The following is a 19,750-nucleotide window of genomic DNA, read 5'->3' as shown; positions in this document are numbered from 1 at the left end:
GGTCTGAAGGTCATTTCAGACTTTTCCTCTGTCCCATGTAACTGACAGACCAGACACAGTAGTTTCAGGGAACAAGTGAATTAACGATGCCTTGTCGGAAACAGGAGGTGCTCAGAGAATGTGAGACCACCGGGTTGTCCCCCTGTTGTGATGCTGCTGTGGCTCCAGCTGCCTCCAGGGGCCCCAGCAGAGGAGCAGCCCAACTTGAACTAGCAGCTGAGATGAGGTCACAGGACAAGGGGCAGGAGAGAGACAGTGTTTACATTTTGCTTCTGTCCTTGTAAACTCCTTAATATATTTTAATTAATTAATTAATTTATTTATTTTTGGTTTTTGGCCACACCCGGCGGTGCTCAGGGGTTACTCCTGGCTGTCTGCTCAGAAATAGCTCCTGGCAGGCACGGGGGACCATATGAGACACTGGGATTTGAACCAACTGCCTTAGTCCTGGATCAGCTGCTTGCCAAGCAAACACAGAGAGAGAGAGGAGGGAGAGAGAGGGAAAGAGAGAGAGAGGGAGAGAGGATGGATGAGAGGAGAGAGAGAGGAGTGAGAAGAGAGAGAGAAGAGAGAGAGAGAGGGGGGGGGCAAGAGTCAGCCCTGAGAGAGTGATAGGAAGTAGAGAAAGAAGAGAGAGAAGGAGGGGAGAGAGAGGGAAAGAGGGGGGGGGGCAAGAGTCAGCCCTGAGAGAGTGAGAGGAGGGAGAGAGAAAGAAGAGAGAGGAGGGGAGAGAGAGGGAGAGATGATGGAATGAGAGGAGAGAGAGAGAGAGAGAGAGAGAGAGAGAGAGAGAGAGAGAGAGAGAGAGAGAGAGAGAGAGAGAGAGAGAGAGAGAGAATCACAGTCAGTGTCATTTCTGGCTCACAGATTACTTCCCGATAGACCGGCCTGGGCACAAGCTCCTGTGTTTAAGTCTTTTAACCCCTCATTAGGACTAGGGACTGTAATTTCCATTCTTGTGCATCCAGGATTAATGGGAAGGAGGTCAAAGCTTTGCGTGGGGGGTGAGGGTGGAGAGGGGGGAGGCTTTGCAGCTACTTCCCCAAAGGCAAAACTGAACCAAAGCTGATAAGGGCAGTTCTACCGGGCACTGCAGGGCACGAGGGTCCTATTTGCCACAGTGAAGGAAGCTGTCCAGTGCACTGAAAGGAAGTTCTGTGGTCAAGGTCTGGTCCAGCTCTGGGCCCCAGACCTGGAGAGCAGGCTTTCCGAAAGGCTGGGGAAAACTATGCACCTCCTCTTCCTCATTCCATTTTGCTTCTCTGTCAAATGTAATTTTGCCATCATTTGCTCTTTTCCTTCTCTTTCTCTTCTCTCCTCTTCCCTGGCTTCCTTTTTGCAGGCAGTGCCTGGATAGTGATGGACCAAATGCTGGAGATTTCCTCCCTGTGAGGCCACTGCTCTTTAGGTAGCTTCCACAGAGGAACTGAGTCAGTCTGAGAGCCTTATGTGCCTGAGAGTGATTGTTTGTCGCTGTTTCTATTTTTTTTAGTTTGTTTTTGTTTGGGGCCACACTCGGTGATGCTCAGGAGTTACTATCCTGGCTCTGTGCTCAGGAATCGCTCCTGGCAGGCTGGGGGGGGGAGGATGGACGACCATATATGGATGCTAGGGGATGGAACCCTTGGTCCGTCCTCGAGTTGGAATGCCCTCACCACTGTGCTATCTTGTCACAGTTTCTTCATCCAGTCAGCACACTGAGGCAGATTCCTTCTTCCACACCTCTGCACAGTTGGATTGGGTGGAAACTCAACCTTGCTGGGTTTTACAAGGGTTTGAGCATCCTTGAACTGGGGAACTGACTTTATTTATTTAGTGTTTGGTTTTGGGCCACACTCAGGAAGTTCAGGGCTTACTCCAGGCTCTGCACTCCAGAATCACTCTGGGTGCTCAGGTTCCACATGAGGGTGCGGAGATCAAACCCAGATTGGCTGTCTAAAAAACAAAGGCTATACTATACTATACTATACTATCACTCTGGCCCCTGAACTTTTTTTCTTTTCAAACACTTCCCCACCGAGGGTATAGCCTGCTTCAAGAGAATTGGTCTGGCCAATTCCTTCACACATTGATCTGGAGTCGGTTTTTTCTTATTCCATGTTCTGATCTGTTTAAATACTAAACCTACTAATTCTGTTCCCTACTTATTAATAAAGTTCCCTTCCTCTAATGTTTGCCGAGTTTTTGATTTAATTAGTTTATTTAGGTCCCAGAAAATTTGCATTTTTATCTGTTCAGTTCCCATTCATTGACTCATCCATAATTCATTTCTTTTTTGCCTTTGAGGCTAGAATAACCTACTTACTGCACTTTACAAGTTATGTTAGCTATGAAAAGGGCAATTTTCTTCTTCATATATCTGGCCTGCCTATTGGCTGACCTTTTTTCTGTGTAGAGATAGTTTGAAAATTCATTCACTTCTGGCTCTGCACTCAAAATTACACCTGGCAGAGCTCAGAGGACCATGAGGGATGCCAGGGATAAACCCAGGTTTGGCCTGGTGTGCAAGGTACCTTACCTAATGTGCTATCTTTCCAACCCCAAGGTATGACATTCCCATCCCCACGCCCTATATCCAACAATACTTCAGGCTTATTCCTGGCTCTGCTCAAGAATCACTCAGGGGGGTGGCTCAGGGGACCCTATGGGGTGCCAGGGATTGAACCTGGCTGGCCATGTGTACGACAAGGGGTCCTACATGCTGTAGTGTTTTTCCATACCCCTTTCTGCTTTGTTTTTCCCCAAGGGTGAGGCCTTAACACATTCTCTGGGGGGGTCAGAGCAATAGCACAGTGGCAGGGCATTTGCCTCGCATTGGACCAACCTGGGACAGAATTGGGTTTTTATTCCCTACATCCCATATGGTCCCCCACAAGCCAGGAGCGATTTCTGAGGCATAGCCAGAGTGACCCCTAAGCATCTTAGGGTGTGCCAAAATTCAAAAAAAATATATAAAAAAATTAAAAAAGCACACATCTCTGCTGTGGAAAAATTACAAAGGGTTGATTCTGCTTGTAGGGATACCTCGGTTTAGCACCTGGTACCCTTTCTTCTCCAAAATCTGCCAGGAAAACCTCCTGAGCTTGGAGCCTTGACTGGGTCTTTGGTCAGGACTACTGCAGGAACTTAGACCTGGCAAATCCCAATAGTGTGTGTCCTAATTTGAGGGAGCACTAATAAGCAGGGACCCCACATTTCTTATAAGTGACTTGTACAGGGACCAAAGGATACCTCAATGGGTTAATTGCATGAGGGGAAGGAGATTAAGGTTTGAGTCCTGCCTCTGCAGAGAGCCCCTTCCTTCAGCCCTGCAGGGCAGAGTTGCTCCTGAAGCATCCCTAACAAAGGAAAAACAAACCCGGGATGATTTGCTTTAGCTTTGAATGAGGCTGAGAGACTGGAGGGATAGTACAGAAAGTAGGGACCTTCACCTTGCAACCATGTTCAATCCCCAGGACCCCCATTTGATCCCTCAGTACTACCAGAAATGATTCCCTGATTGCAGAGATTAGGGAGTACCCCTGAGTATTGCCAAGTGAGGCTAAAGTTCTTTTATTTTGGGTGTGAGATGAGGGCACACTTGACTGTGCTCGGATCTTACTCCAGGACCTGTGATCTCTGGTGTGGGCTCAAGGGCCCTCCTTGGATGCTGGGGATCAAACCTTGGTGAGCAAGGTGTGGCAAGGAAAACACTTTACTCCCTGTTGTTTCTGTAGCTCTGGCTGCTGGTCTGGGAGTGTCTGGGAGAGCTGCTGAGAGATCTGAGTGATTCTCATACAGCAAACCCCTAGGCAACTGTTACTGGAGAACTGCAGCAGTGGCAGGATGAAACAAAAGAACTAGTAAGCCAGAGCCAGAAACTCAACCCCGTGGTGTTTATTTAGGGAGAAAGGGTCCCTACACCGAGCAGTCAAGTGAATATTGGCTTATCCTGGAAGCCAACTGCACACACATTCGGAGCCAAGCAATGAACTCAACAGACATTCCAAGAAGACGAAGCAATGTCTCTGGCAGAATGAGAACACAGAGAGCTAGTTCTGCCCTACGGGACGGAGCTGTTGTGACCACCAGAGAGGATAGAGACTGGGATAGGCACAGAGAATCAATCACAGGATGTAGCCCTACCTTGTTATTGAACTGCCCCAGCCCCAATCTTAGAGCTGAGGGTAGCTGAGCTGTGCTCCAGGTAGAGATCAAGTTGGGCCATGACCGGAAATGGAAGATGATCTGGAAGGGAAGGAGTGAGTGGAGGGAGAGAGCTCAGTGGGCAAGAAGTCAGGCTTCTCAGGCAGGAGGCCTGGCAGGCTTGATCTCTGGCATTGCACAGAGCACTCCCTAAGCACCGGGTCACCAGGAACCCCCAAACTCCGCTCTGCGTGGCCCAATAACAAAGAATAAAAAAGTGGAGAGAGGGATAATGGTCACCTAGGCTGTCCCAATATTAGAGAGGTCAGACCAAGGGAGGAAGACAAGCAGTAAAGATCCTTGGTTCTATTTTTGGGATAGTTTGTTTGTTTTGGGTCCACCCCTGGCAGTGGTCAGTGGGTTATTTCTGACTTGAGCTCAGAGATCTCTTCGTGGCAGGGTTTGGGGAAACATATGGGGTGCTGGGATTGAACCTGGGCCAGCCGTGTGCAAGGCAAATTCCCTCCCCGCTGTACTATATGCTCTGGGCTCCCTAGCCTACCCCATTGCCAGCTGATGTTCAGGGGGTTACTTCCTCGGCTCTGTGCTCAGAAGTCGCTCCTGGGTAGGCTCTGGGGACCATATGGGATGCCGGAATTTGAACTGGGGTCTGTCCTGTGTAGGCACGTGCAAGGGCAAAGGGCCTTACTGCTGTGCTATCCACTTTAGCCCCGAGTTCAGATTTTTAAGGTGGGGGTACAAATGTCCTTGTGATTTCACAAGACTGCAGTGTTTTTTCTGACGCTGAGCATGACCTTGATCCTGCAGTCTCTGAGCTAATAGACCAAACAAAAGTTCTCTGTAGCTCACTTCATGAGAATTGGGGGGGGGGGGGGGTACCTGCCTGGCAGGTACAAGACCCAAGAATGTGGCATTAAAGGCAATTGAAGAGATTGGGCTGAGGAGATGGGAAAAAGCAGGCCCTTTGGGGTAATTTGGGTTTTATTGTTGATGGTGGGGGAGACCCACCAGTCGTACTCAGGATCTTACTCCTGGTTCTACACTCAGTGATTATTCCTCCTGAGAGGCTCTAAGGGACCATATGGAATGCCAGGGAGCAAATCCAGGCCAGCTGCGTGCAAGGCAAGTCCCTCCCACCCCATACTATTTCTTCAGTCTCTGAATTATTTTTGTTTTTAGGCCACATCCAGAGGTGTTCAGGGCTTATTCCTGGCTCTGTGCCCAGAAATTACTCCTGGCAGACTGAGGGGACCATATCAGATGCCAGTGAGTTGCATGCATGAGTTGCATGTCCCTCCAGGACAGAGAGATAGCATGGAGGTAAGGCATTTGCCTTTCAGGTAGAAGGATGGTGGTTCGAATCCCGGCATTCCATATGGTCCCGCGAGCCTTCCAGGAGCGATTTTTTTTCTTTTTTGGTTTTTGGGCCACACCCAGCGGTGCTCAGGGGTTACTCCTGGTTGTCTGCTCAGAAATAGCTCCTGGCAGGCACGGGGGACCATATGGGACACCAGGATTCGAACCAACCACCTTTGGTCCTGGATCGGCTGCTTGCAAGACAAACACCGCTGTGCTATCTTTCCGGGCCCAGGAGTGATTTTTGAGCACAGAGCCAGGAGTAACCCCTGAGCACTGCCGGGTGTGACCCAACACCCCCCCCCCGCCCCCAAAAGAAAACTCCCTCCATCTGTGCTATCGCTCTGGCACCCTGAAAATTATTTATTTATTTATCTATCTTTTGGATTTGGGGCCAAACCCAGGGTTGCTCTAGGAGTTGACTCCCATGCTCTACACTCAGGAATCACTCCTGGCAGGATGGCGGACCATATGGGATGCCAGGGATAAACCAGGATTCGATGCATATGAGGGCAAAAGCTTTACCCACTGTAGCTATATCAATCCAGCCCCCCTGAAAATTTTCTTAATTTTTATGTTGAGAGGATTGGGCCACATTACAGTAGTCTTCAGGGCTTATTCTTGGTTCTCTGAGGCTCAGGAGGTCACTCTAGCAGGGCTTGGGGGGGCCATGTGTGGATGTCTGGATTGGCCACATACAAGACAAGCACCTCATCCCTTTCATTATCTCTCTGCCTTTGTTTGTATTTTCTACTTTTTTTTTTTTTGGTTTTGGTTTTGGGTCACACCGGCGGTGCTCAGGGGTTACTCCTGGCTGTCTGCTCAGAAATAGCTCCTGGCAGGGCACCGGGGACCATATGAGACACTGGGATTCGAACCAACCACCTTTGGTCCTGGATCGGCTGCTTGCAAGGCAAATGTCCGCTGTGCTATCTCTCTGGGCCCTACCTTTTTTTTTTTCTCTACTTTTTTTTTTCTACCATGTTGTTTTTGATACATGTTCTCGTTTATGCCTTGGGTGGTGCCAGAGATCACACAGGCCTGATATACATGAGGCATGACCCAGAATTTGTCAAGGCCTCCTAGGATGGCTCTGAATCATTGCTGGGGAGTTCCTCTCGTAGCCTCCAGTTAAAAAAAAAGTTTAAAAATGCAATAATCTGGGGCCGGGCGGGTGGCGCAAGAGGGTAAGGTGCCTGCCTTGCCTGCGCTGGCCTTGGACGGACCGCGGTTCGATCCCCTGGGCGTCCCATATGGTCCCCCCAAGCCAGGAGCAAACTTCTGAGCGCATAGCCAGGAGTAACCCCTGAGCGTTACCGGGGTGTTGGCCCAAAAACCAAAAAAAAAAAAAAAAAAAAAATGCAATAATCTGGGGCCGGAGAGATAGTATGGAGGTAGGGGATCGCTCCTGGCTAGGCCTCAGGGGACTATAGGGGGATGCCGGGAATTCAAACCACCATCCTTCTGCATGCAAGGCAAATGTCCTACCCTCCATGCTATCTCTCTGGCCCCCAGGAGCGATTTTCTGAGCAGTAGAGCCAGGAGTTACCCTGAGCACTGCAGGTGTGACCCAAAAACCAACCAAACAAATTAAAACCCACAATAATATGGGACTGGAGCAATAGCATAGTGGTAGGTGTTTGCCTTGCACGCAACCTACCTGGGACGAACCTGGATTCAATCCCACGGGCATCCTATATGGTCCCCCAAGCCTGCGCAGGGAGCGATTTCTGAGCACAGAGCAGGAGTGAACCCAAGTACTGCTGCTGGGTGTGGCCCCCCCAAATAAACCCTAAACAAAACCCACAGTAATCTCAATACCAGGTCACTGGTCCATTAATGTCAATGAACCTTTAGTATGTGAGATGCTCTGTCCTGCTGAAAGCGCATGTAAAGCGAGACTCATAGGACCAAACATGGAACAGAAGCAATTATGTGTACTCATGACCCAGCAGCAAAACACGAATCCTTGGTTCATTGACGGGTACCTGACCCTGACATTCCCAAGGCTCCAAGAAAAGAAATGGAGCCTTTTGCAGCCCACGGAAGCCCCTGGCTCCAGTTCCTGTCTATGGTCCCTGTAGGCCATTCACTGCTTTCTTCCTCACCCATACCTGCATGAATCACCGTATTTTTTGTACCATATGACACTCCCTCCCCACAAAAGATAAGGGGAAATGTCTGCGAGCGAATGCTGCCTGGAGCCACAGCCTGAGTGCAGGGGAGAGAGGCAGACACTAAACACTTGAACATCCATGGTGTGACTCTCCTTCTATTGCATAGACATACCACACAGGACGAGCAATCTGGTTAACATGCTTCATCGTCACATAGAGAGCTTTTGTTTAGACTACTGTTTAAGCTTTGTTTAAGACTAAGTTGCTACTGTGACTTATTTATTTATTTTATGTTTTGGTTTTTGGGTCACATCCGGCAGTGCTCAGGGGTTACTCCTGGCTCTGTGCTCAAAAATTTGCTCCTGACGGACTCAGGGGACTATATGGGATGCCGGGATTTGAACCATCGAGCCTTCTGCATGCAAGGCATACGCCTTACCACCATGCTATCTCTCCAGCCCTGACTTTTTTTATTTTTTATTTTTATTTATTTATTTTTTTTTTATTTTGTTGGTTTTTGGACACACCCTGGCGGTGCTCAGGGGCCACTCCTGGCTGTCTGCTCAGAAATAGCTCCTGGCAGGCATGGGGGACCATATGGGACACCGGGATTTCGAACCAACCACCTTTTGGTCCCTGAATTGGCTGCTTGCAAGGCAAACGCCGCTGTGCTATCTCTCCGGGCCCGACTTTTTTATTTTTTATTGTTCATTTTTGCGGCCACACTATGACGCCCAGGGGTTACTCCTGGCTATGCGTTCAGAAGTCGCTCCTGCTTGGGGGACCATATGGGGTGCCGGGGATCAAACCCAGGTTCATCCAGGGTCAGGCAATGTGCAAGGCAAATCGCTGTGCTATTACTCCAGCCCCATGTGACTTTAATTTAATTAACAAAAAAGTATTTCAAAAATTTTTTAAATTTTCTGATGTCAAAAAGTAGTTAGGGTAAATGTGTTTTACCAGCTGTGGATCAGCGTATTGTAATATACTTCGTGCCTCGCAGGCTGGTTGTTCCACGCCATGTCTTCTAAACAGTGTTTTGTGTTGCATCATTTGCTTTAGAATATCTTTTTTCTTATTTTCCTCATCTAAAAACTATACACTTCTTATGGTCAGGTGCATCTTATAGAGCAATAAAAAATACGGTACTCCTGCTTTCCTTTACAACATGATGTGGGTGGTGGGGGAAGAGGTCTTTCCAGGTCTCCCAGAGGAGCAATCACTGAGTTTTGAAACACGAGCAGCAGGTCCACCTTGAGCTGTTGTGCCTATCTGCTGCTGGAGATTGGGAAGGGCTCCTGGGAGAAAATCAAGCTTGTGGGCTTGATCACCTGACTTGCCTGCCCCTGGGGAGGGGATCACAGCAGCCCCTAGGACGATGTCAGGAGGGGCCCCCCAGGGGAAATCTGGGTGAAAAGCAACATCTGCTAAGGGCAGGGGGTGGAAAAAAGGTCAGAGGAGAAAGCTGGTGTCCTGAGACAGTCCTGTTCATTGGGTCAGTCCCTCTCAGGCTGGATGGCCTCAGACAATGATCCATATAGGGGATGGAAGAGGGAAGCAGCGCCCTGAAAAGCAGCACCCCCAGGGACCGAGCAATAGAGCAGTGGGAGGGTGCTTGCTTTGCACATGGTCAACCTGGGTTTGATTCCCAGCATTCAGAGGGACCTCTAACTCTGAATACCACCAGGATTGATTTCTGGGTGCAATGCCAGGATTAGGCCTAGAGCATCGTGAGGTATGGCTCCAAAACAAACACAAAATAACAGCAACTGGGGGTTGGAGCGATAGCACAGCGTGGGGGGTGTTTGCTTTGCATACAGCCAATTCAAGACAGATGATGGTTCAAATCCTGGCTTCCCATATAGTCCCCTGAGCCTGCCAGGAGCAATTTCTGAGTGAAGAACCAGGATTAATCCCTGAGCAAAATAAAAAATAAAAAAAACCCAACAACAAGACATTAGCCTCCCCCAGATGGCTTCTTTCCTGATATTCTGGGGGGATATATCTGGAAGCTGAGGCCAAGAGCATTGCAGACTCACAGATGTCAAAGCAGTCAAGGTTAAGGGCTAGTCTGTGCCTTTGTTTGCCCTGTGGGTTAGAGGGTTAATGGAGCCACGGGGTGACACCTGGAGACAAAGGAGGGGCTGGCTCATGCAGTCATGGACACATCCCATATGTGCCCTCTAAGTGGGGAAACCCAGGCGAGCAGATGGTGTAGAGATGCAGCTGGAGTGTAAGGGGGGGGGAAGACTAGACAGGTTCTGAAAGGAGGGAAAGTGATATATATATATGCAGGATGGCCCTTCAGTAACAGTACTGCAAACCACAGTGTCTACTCTAAATGGAAAAATCAAAGAGAGAGGAAAGAGGGGAGAGAGAGGCAGAGAGACAGAAAGAGAGACAAAGAGACAGAGGAGGAGAGAGGGAGAGACAGGGAGAGAGAGCAGGAGAGAGAGACAGAGAAGAGAGAGACAGAGAGACTGGTATCTGTGATAGATGCAAGCTAGGTGAGATGTGGAGAAAAACTAAAGACACTGGTGGTGGGAATTATATAGTAATTGGAGGGATGGGTGATGGAATGACTGAAACTCAACTATCAACATTTGGGGGGGGTCACACCTGACAGCACTCAGGGTAACTCCTGGCTGTGCCTTAGAAATCACTCCTGGCAGGGGCCGGGGCGGGTGGCACTAAAGGTGAAGGTGCCTGCCTTGCCTGCGCTAGCCTTGGACGGACCGCGGGTTCGATCCCCCGGTGCCCCATATGGTCCCCCAAGCCAGGAGCAACTTCTGAGCACATAGCCAGGAGTAACCCCTGAGCGTTACCGGGTGTGGCCCAAAAACCAAAAAAAAAAAAAAAAAAAAAAGAAATCACTCCTGGCAGGCTTTCAGATCATATGGGATGCCAGGGATCAAACCTGGTTCGTCCAGGTTGGCAGCATGCAAGACAAATGCCCTACCCGCTGTGCTATCTTTCCAGCCTCTATCAACAAATTTTTGAAACTCTATCTCTTAGTGTTAAAAACAAAACAAAGGGTCCCGGAGAGATAGCACAGCGGCGTTTGCCTTGCAAGCAGCCGATCCAGGACCAAAGGTGGTTGGTTCGAATCCCGGTGTCCCATATGGTCCCCTGTGCCTGCCAGGAGCTATTTCTGAGCAAGACAGCCAGGAGTAACCGCTGAGCACTGCCGGGTGTGACCCAAAAACCAAAAACCAAAACCAAAACAAACAAACAAAAAAAAACAACTCCTGCGTTTCACAGAAGGAAGACCAGGTTGGGGTTCATATGTTGGAGGACCTCCTAAAACTGTCTCTTGTGGGTTCTGGGGTGGATTGGATTCTTCAGAAAGTGTCTTTTGTTTGATTTTGATTTGTTTTGGGGCCCCATCTGGCTGCGTTGGGGTCCATATAGGGTTTAGGGATTGAACTCAAGTCAGCCACATGTAAGGGAGACTCTCCCACTGTACAGCTCATAAAGCTTCCTTTTTTTTTTTTTTTGGATTTTGGGTCACATCCGGCAGTGTTTAGGGGTTACTCCTGGCTTAATGGTCAGAAATAGCTCCTGGCAGGCACAGGGATTCGAACCACTGTCCTTCTGCATGCCAGGCAAATGTTTTACCTTTATGCTATTTCTCTGGTCCCACTCATAAAGTTTCTTTTTTTGGTTTTTGGGCCACGCCCTCAGGGTGCTCAGGGGTTACTCCTGGCTGTCTGCTCAGAAATAGCTCCTGGCAGGCATGGGGGACCATATGGGACACCGGGATTCGAACCAACCACCTTTGGTCCTGGATCGGCTGCTTGCAAGGCAATCACCGCTGTGCTATCTCTTCGGGCCCAAAGTTTCTTAATAATCAGTTAATTTAGTTTTAGTTTTGGGCTTGAGGCCACACCCAGTGGTGCCCAAGGACCTGTGCCCAGTGTGTGTGTGTGTGTGTGTGTGTGTGTGTGTGTGTGTTTGTGAGAGAGAGAGAGAGAGAGAGAGAGAGAGAGAGAGAGAGAGAGAGAGAGAGAGAGAGAGAGAGAGAGAGGCGGTGGGGGGGGAGACGTAGCTTTTGCCTTCCTGGTGCAGTGTCTAATTTCCCTCCCAAGAATTATTTGCCAAAAGGCCCGTTCAGAGAAGTCAATTACCGACCCTTTGCGTGGATTATTGGCTATAATTCTGTGAAATTACATTTTCTCTTTATTTGAATTTTGTCTTTTTTCTACTACAGAAATTTGGCTTTAGATTTTCTACACTCACAAAGGAATTTCAGTACCAAAAGCAAGCTGCCAGAAGTTCCCTGCTGGCTTAGTACATTTGCAACTCAAAGCTCACCAGCTACCTCTCTTTCTGTCAGCCTTCTCACTTCCAAAGGCCAAGTCAAAACAGCATCTTCAAGACAATGGTCTTCTCTCCCTACTTTTGAGCCTCAAAGCAGAATGATTTCTGTCTTGGGAACTCTCTCTGTCACTTTGAATACCTGCTTGCCAACAGGTTTGGTCAGTGTAGAATTAGATTATTTCACTAGGTATAATTATTGTATCCCTTTCTTTAGTGTTATTCTCTTTCTATTACCAGATCATAGGAAGTGGGTGTTAGCCCCTAGCTAGAATACTATTTCCCTCAGGTTAAGAATATTTGTTATCAGGAGTAAACCAGGATTCCTGCTATCCCTTAATTTACATCAGTAATAACACCTAGAGCCAGAAACCTCTTTGATATGTAAGAATTTAGTCTTCCTTTTATTCTTTTTTTTTTTTTTTTTTTTTGCTTTTGGGCCACCCCGGCGTTGCTCAGGGGTTACTCCTGGCTGTCTGCTCAGAAATAGCTCCTGGCAGGCACGGGGGACCATATGGGACACCAGGATTCGAACCAACCACCTTTGGTCCTGGATCAGCTGCTTGCAAGGCAAGCAAGGGCCCTCTTCCTTTTATTCTAAGGTTACTAAACACCTAAAGCTATGTGTATTTGTTCTAAAATCAAATGATGTACATTACATTCCTTTCATGTTACGACTGCCTCTCTTTTCCCTTTAAATACTCCTTTGCCTAAGATTAAATGTGTCGCACTCTTGCCAGAGATGTGTTGACCCCGCACATACTGTGTGTGGTATCATTATTTCATATTTCATATTTGTCCACTTCTTGTTTTCCCGCCTATTCCCAGTGGGGATTTATCTGACCCACTAAGGTTTTGCTTAGGGGCGCTAACACGTCCGCAGCAGGGACGCTTGGTTACTATATGGCCCATAGGAAAGCGTGCATTCCATGAGCACAGGTATCCACACAAAGACACACACCCTGGCCCATGGAGCACCCCCAGCTTCCAAACTCTAGCTGGTACCTAGTGCTAAGAGGGCACAAAACGAGCCTCAAGTATGTGGTGTGAGATAGGCCCGAGGAAGGAGGAGACCAGCACCCTTCAAGGGAGAGAAGGGTGCACTGAAGGAGAGAATGGCTGTGGCTGTCCAGGAGGAAGGGTGAGGCAGTGCATGGGAAGAGGTTGACACAGGAGCAAAATTTTGAGCACGGACAGTAAAGGGACATGCTCAAGAAGAGACACTGGCACCCATGCAGAGGAAGGAGCAGGGTGCTCCAGGCATGCATCCACCATGACCCAGGTGGGAGGCCGGACAGACAGTGGCTCTTGCAGAGGGAGGCAGGAATCTAGGGCCTAGGGTCTCAGAGCTGCCTTCTAGCCACCCAGACTTGCAGGGTTGGTTTTCCTGCCTCAGGGAGCTGCCAGAACGGGGTGCAAGGCTTCCTGGTGGCCATTTCTGCCTCAGCAGACAGCCCGCAGGAACTGCAGAGAATCATGGAGGCTATGATGGCACACCCAGTAGCAGGTGGGCACTGTCTCATTTTCGTTCCCAGAACCCTTATTAGCCAAGGACACTTTGGGTGCAGTTGACAGCCAGCCTTAGGGATACTGAGCTTAGTCTGTGGCCATTTTGTTATTTTGTTTTTTGGCCACAACCACGATGCTCAGAGGTTGCTCCTGGCTCTGTGCTCAGAAAACACTCCTGGCAGTGCTCAGCCCCCTGGCATATAGAATGCCAGTTATCAAACCCAGGTTGGCTACATGCAAGGCAAATGCACTCCCTGCTGCGCTATTCTTCTGGCCCTTCCTTCTTCCTCCTTCCTTTCTTCCCTCCTTCTCTTCCTTCCTTCCTTCCTCCCTCCCTCCTTCCCTCCCTCCCTCCTTCCCTTCCTTCCTTCCTCCCATCCTTCCTTCCTTCCCCTTCCTTCTTCTTCCTTCCTTCCTTCCTTCCTTCCTTCCTTCCTTCCTTCCTTCCTTCCCCTTCCTCCTCTTCCTTCCTTCCTTTCTCCCTCCCTTCTCCCTCCTTCCTTCCTTCCTCCCTTCTCCCTTCCTTCCTTCCCTTCCTTCCTTCCTTCCTTCCTTCCTTCCATCCTTCCTTCCCCCTTCCTTCCTTCCTTCCTTCCTTCCATCCTTCCTTCCCCTTCCTTCCTTCCTTCCTTCCCCTTCCTTCCTTCCTTCCTTCCTTCCTTCCTTCCTTCCTTCCTTCCTTCCTTCCTTCCTTCCTCCCTTCCTCCCTCCCTTCCTTCCTTCCTCCCTCTCTTCCTCCTTCCTCCCTCTCTTCCTTCCTTCCCCTTCCTTCCTCTTCCTTCCTTCCTTCCTTCCTTCCTTCCTTCCTTCCTTCCTTCCTTCCTTCCTTCCTTCCTTCCTTCCTTCAATTTACTCTAACATGCAAATGAAACATAAAAAGTTAGGGGAATGGACGAAGTGATAGCACAGTGGTAGGGCATTTGCCGATCTGGGACAGACCCGGGTTTTAATCCCAGCATCTCATATAGTCCCCTGAGACCAGGGGTGGCAAACAGGATTTTTACCCTCACTCAAAATGGCAAAATGCAATATGTGTTTAATATATTATTGTTAAAATTATATGCTTTTGTGTGAGTGTTTGTCTGTTTTGGCAGGTCACTGCGTGGTGTGGCTCTCTGACTTTCACAGTTTAAAATTTTGGCTCTTTGTGTCGAACTTGTTTGCCACCCCTGCCTGAGACTGTCAAGAGTGATTTCAAAGAGTAGAGCCAGGAGTAACCCCTGAACATCACTAGGTTAGGGGGGAATATGATCCGTGGGCCCACCAGGAGTGATACCTGGGCACAGAAACAGGAATAAACCTTTTTTTGGGGGGGGCATGCCCGGCAATGCTCAGGGATACTCATGGCTCTGCTCCCAGAAATAACTCCTGGTAGGCGCAAGAGACCCGATGGGATGTTGAGAATCCAACCCAGGTCCATCCTGGGTTGGCCGAGTGCAAGGCAAATACCTACAGCTGTGCTATCTCTCAGGCCCAGGAATAAATCTTGAGCACTGCTGAGTGTAGCCCATAAAAATAAGGTGGGGAAAATTTAGGTTGTGGGGAGAGGAGCTGAGAAATGTATAGTAGACTGCATGCCTTGCATAAGAGGCCTAGTTCGATCCCTGGAACTGAAAAATCATAAAGTTAGTAAAAAAAAAAAAAAGAGTTTACTTCCTCTTCAAGAGCATTAGCTCATGAGCTTGGCTCTCTCTTTCAAAGACAGCAATTCATGCACATAGTTCAGAATAGCCAAGTTGGTGTAGGAGAGATGGTTCAAAGGGCCAAGCGCTTACTCTGCAGGCAAAACACCCTGATTCCATCCCCTGTACCACACGATACCCTGATATTGAGGGTCTGACGTGCTACATGGTTATTTGGGTGTGGCACTGCTTGGGTGTGGTGGGAGATAGTCCAGTCATAAAGATGTATAGAGGGAATGGAACCAAAGTACAGCGAGTAGGTTCTTGCCTTGCATGTGGGCGACCTGACATAGATCACTGGTTTTCTACCTTGAGCACTGCCAGGAGGAACCCTTGAGCATGACGTGGTGTGGCTAAAAATTTATTTATTTATTTATTTATTTATTTATTTATTTATTTATTTATTTATTTATTTGGTTCTTGGGCCACACCTGGCGATGCTCAGGGGTTACTCCTGGCTGTCTGCTCAGAAATAGCTCCTGGCAGGCATGGGGGACCATATGGGACACCGGGATTCGAACCAACCACCTTTGGTCCTGGATCAGCTGCTTGCAAGGCAAAGGCCGCTGTGCTATCTCTCCGGGCCCTAAAAATTTTTTTAAATGATGTATAAAGTGCCAGTTCCCTCTCCTAATCTTCCTTGCAGAATCCCCATTTGGCTCCTCAAACTAAGAAGATGTAGAACTGGGGCCATAGAGATAGCATGGAGGTAAGGCGTTTGCCTTGCGTCCAGAAGGACGGTGGTTCGAATCCTGGCATCCCATATGGTCCCTCGTGCCTGCCAGGGGCAATTCCTGAGCATAGAGCCAGGAGTGACCCCTGAGCGTGCCGGGTGTGACCCCCCCCCCCGAAAAAAAAGATGTAGAACCATGGGAGCTGGAGCGATAACACGGTGGTAGGGTGTTTGCCTTGCATGTAGCTGACCCAGGATGGACCTGGGTTCAATCCCCACCATCCCACATGGTCCCCCGAGCCTGCCTGGAGTGATTCCTTTGTTTTTCAGGTTTTTGAATCACACCTGGTGGCACTCAGGGGTTACTCCTGGCTCTGTGCTCAGAAATCGCTCCTGGCGGGCTCAGGGGACAATATGGATATCAGGGATCAAACCTGGGTCTGTGCTGGTTGGCCACAAGCAAGGCAAATGCCTTATTTCTATGCTATCTCTCCAAGCCCTGCCAGGAGTGATTTCTGAGTGCAGAGACAGGAGTAAACCTGAATGCAGTTGGCTGTATTCAACAATAACAACAACAACAAATAATAATAATAAAAATAAAAATAAAAATCTAAAGCCAGTTGTCCATGGCCCTGTGTTGTTTTGAGCAGTGTGGATTTGGGAACATAGAACTACCTCAGTTTCTATATAGGGAGACTGCACAGGAATTATAATAGACTCTCGGAGATGTGTTGATCTACCTCCCATTGAGAGCTCAGAACATGCCCAACCTCTGTCTATCACATTGTTTTCGCAGCAGTGACGATTTTTGCAGACAGAGCTGTTCAGGCTTGCACCAACACACAGTGCTTTGTGATTAGTCTGCAAAGACAGAGGCATAGATGGCTCTTAGGTGGGGAAAGGGTGTGATAGATAGCTTTGTTCAACACCAGGGGGAAAGGAGTTCAGAGAGTGGCTAGTTCATAAAAAATGGCCTCACTGCAGATGTACCACGTTCAAAGCTAGATGCCATGGGGGTACATCTCCAAGAAGCTAAGTGGAGAACGCTCCTTTCAATTCTAAGGGTACTCTTGCTCTGTGCCCTCTTACAGCTGTAAGAATATTGCTGGGTTGAAGAGTAGCTACCCAGGATTTCTAAGAGTGGACTGATCTACATCAATGAGCAAAGGTGTCATTTTGATTAATTAGGTTTTGCTTGTTTGTTTTGTTTTTGGACCATACCAGGTGGTGCTGAGGGATTACTCCTGGCTCTGCACTCAGGGGTCATTCCTATTCGTGTTTAGGGGACCATATGGGATGCTGGGGATCAAACCTGAGTCGACTGTGTGCAAGGCAAAAAAGCAAATACCCTCCTCACTGTGCTATCACTCTGGCCCTCATTAGATTTTTTTTTTTCCGTTTTTTGGGCCACACCCGGTGGGGTGCTCAGGGGTTACTCCTGGCTGTCTGCTCAGAAATAGCTCCTGGCAGGCACAGGGGACCATATGGGACACCGGGATTCGAACCAACCACCTTTGGTCCTGGATCGGTTGCTTGCAAGGAAAACACCGCTGTGCTATCTCTCCGGGCCCGCTCATTAGATTTTTGATCCACACACCACGTAGTGCTGGGGGCTCCTCTTGATTGCGTTTGGGGACCACTACAGGCAGTGCTTGGGGGACTCTCTGGTCCCCCTAACCTCAAGGTAAGGCCTTAAACTGGACTGGGGCTTCTTGCATACACAGCATGAGATCCAGGCCTTTGAAATATCTGTGGTATAATTTTTTTTTTTAAGGATCAAGTCTAGCTTCTAGGTCTGAGCATTTAATTACCTTTGATTGCAGACAGGGGGGTCAAATCTCAAGAGACTCTACCTTATTGGTCATCAAGCTCTAGGAACCCTTCCTTAATCAATGAAGAGGAAAACCCGTTAAAATTTAGTGCAAAGCACACGTTCCAACTCTTCTAATTTTGTTTTACTTTATTATTATTTTGCAGAACTGGGAATCAAACCCAGGGCCCAAATCATGCTGGAGTAACCAGTTTTCACCTTAAGCAGGATGATTTCTTTTCTGCTTGTGTTTATCCCCTACCTGTTCTCCATCCAGGGGGTGGTCCTACTCTCCTTATAAAGACCTTGGGTCAGCTGATTTTGGTTAAGCTGGTTTTGGTTCCAAAACTTGTCCGTCTTCGGGTTCCCTTTTGCCTGCTTGCAGCTAGCTTGTGGTGGAAGTTATTGAGCTTGCTGTATCTCCCTAACCTGATGTGGGTCGTTTCCTGTGTTGTTGATTCCAGACCCCCCTGGGATTGGGGTATGAGGCTTCTTTACACCTGGCGCCAAGAACAGGAACAATGTCAACAATTGGTGAGATGTTTCCTAGGTGGATTCTGTGGTTATTCAAGTGGAATTCCACACTGGCTAAAGAATCTCGTTCTTGGGCCCGGAGAGATAGCACAGCGGCGTTTGCCTTGCAAGCAGCTGATCCAAGACCAAAGGTGGTTGGTTCGAATCCCGGTGTCCCATATGGTCCCACGTGCCTGCCAGGAGCTATTTCTGAGCAGACAGCCAGGAGTAACCCCTGAGCAACGCCGGGTGTGACCCCAAAACAAAAAACAAACAAACAAACAAAAAAAGTATCTAGTTCTTATTGGCTCGAGGCTATGAAAATGGCTTGGTTTTGGATTGAGGGACTCTGCCTCCTCCTCATGTATCTTGCCACCTTCTTTTTTCCATCATTTACCATATCCTTTACAGGAGTGGTAATTTGTATATTATTAATCATTCTGGTTTTGCTCCAAGTAGGCATTATACTTTTTTTTTTTTTTTTTTTTTATGTACCATGCACCAGGCAATGCACAGGCCAAGTCTTCCAAAACGTCTTTCACATGGAAAATATAAGCAATCGCCTTCCCAGTCCTAGTAGTGAGGCCAGTAACGAGTAACTCGCTGTGCACCACTGGCCCTAAGCCAGAGGAATCACCATCTGCTAAGATGAATATACCTGATGAAACAAATACCGAAAAATGAGCTACCTACAGCTCCCTCACTGAAAGCAGCTCCTTAAGATTACCCGCTCCAACCCCTTCCCTGCTGCAACTCAGCCTAGAGTGACAGAGATGTGGCCTCTTTGCTCCTTCCCATCAGGAAGACAACCAACCCCAGCCTATGTGGGCCTGAAAATGGCCCCTCTAGGCCGATTTGAAAAAGCCTGTTCATGTGCTCACTTTGGCAACACATCTACTAAAATTGGAATGATACAGAGAAGATTAGCATAGCCCTAAAATAAAATAAAACAAAACAAAACAAAAAGCCTGTTCACAATATGGGCTGATTTCAGCACTTTGTATTGAAATAAATTGTTTTGCATTATATTGAACTACCTGGAATGAAGATGGGCTTTGGACACTTCAAGATTTTTTTTTGGGGGGGGGGCACACCTGGAGGCACTCAGGGGATACTCCTGGCTCTGCACTCAGAAATTGCTCCTGGCAGGATCAGGGGACTAGAGGGGTTGTCAGGGATCTAACCTAGGTCCATCCTGGGTTGGTAGCATGCAAAGCAAACACCGTACCACTGTGCTATCAATCTGGTCCCCTTTCAGGATTTTTATACTGTTGATAAGACCTACCTGAATGCTTCCCAATATATGCAGTGAAAAATGTGGTTTTCTGATGAAACTGAAACCAAGCTTATAACTCTAGTCTAGGTCATTCTGAAAGGACAATTTCAGGAGTTCAGTTGTCTTATGAGTTTTTAATAGGGACAGTATACTTCAAGGGCAGAGAAACCCTGTATCTCTTAGGCCAAGGGAAATCCCTTTCTAATCTCCCCAATATTTACTGTGCCTATGCAAGAAAAAAAAAAGAGAAGCACAAATTAATTTTTTTGGTTTTGTTATTGATTCTTGCATTAAATAAATAACGATGGTGCTGGATGGCAATGGATGGAGAGATTCTTCTCTCGCCACCCC

The 19,750-nt window shown here is 48.2% G+C and overlaps 1 pseudogene; it reads left to right on the top strand.

Annotated features, from left to right (window-relative positions):
• Positions 1 to 18,996: 18,996 nt before the first annotated feature.
• On the top strand, positions 18,997 to 19,097 carry LOC126023763 (uncharacterized; annotated as a pseudogene).
• Positions 19,098 to 19,750: the final 653 nt, after the last annotated feature.

The sequence above is a fragment of the Suncus etruscus genome, chromosome 11, assembly GCF_024139225.1.
Source record: "Suncus etruscus isolate mSunEtr1 chromosome 11, mSunEtr1.pri.cur, whole genome shotgun sequence".
Classification (NCBI taxonomy): Eukaryota; Metazoa; Chordata; class Mammalia; order Eulipotyphla; family Soricidae; genus Suncus; species Suncus etruscus.
The sequence above is the reverse complement of the archived record's forward strand: the minus strand, read 5'-3'. Positions and strand labels throughout refer to the sequence as shown.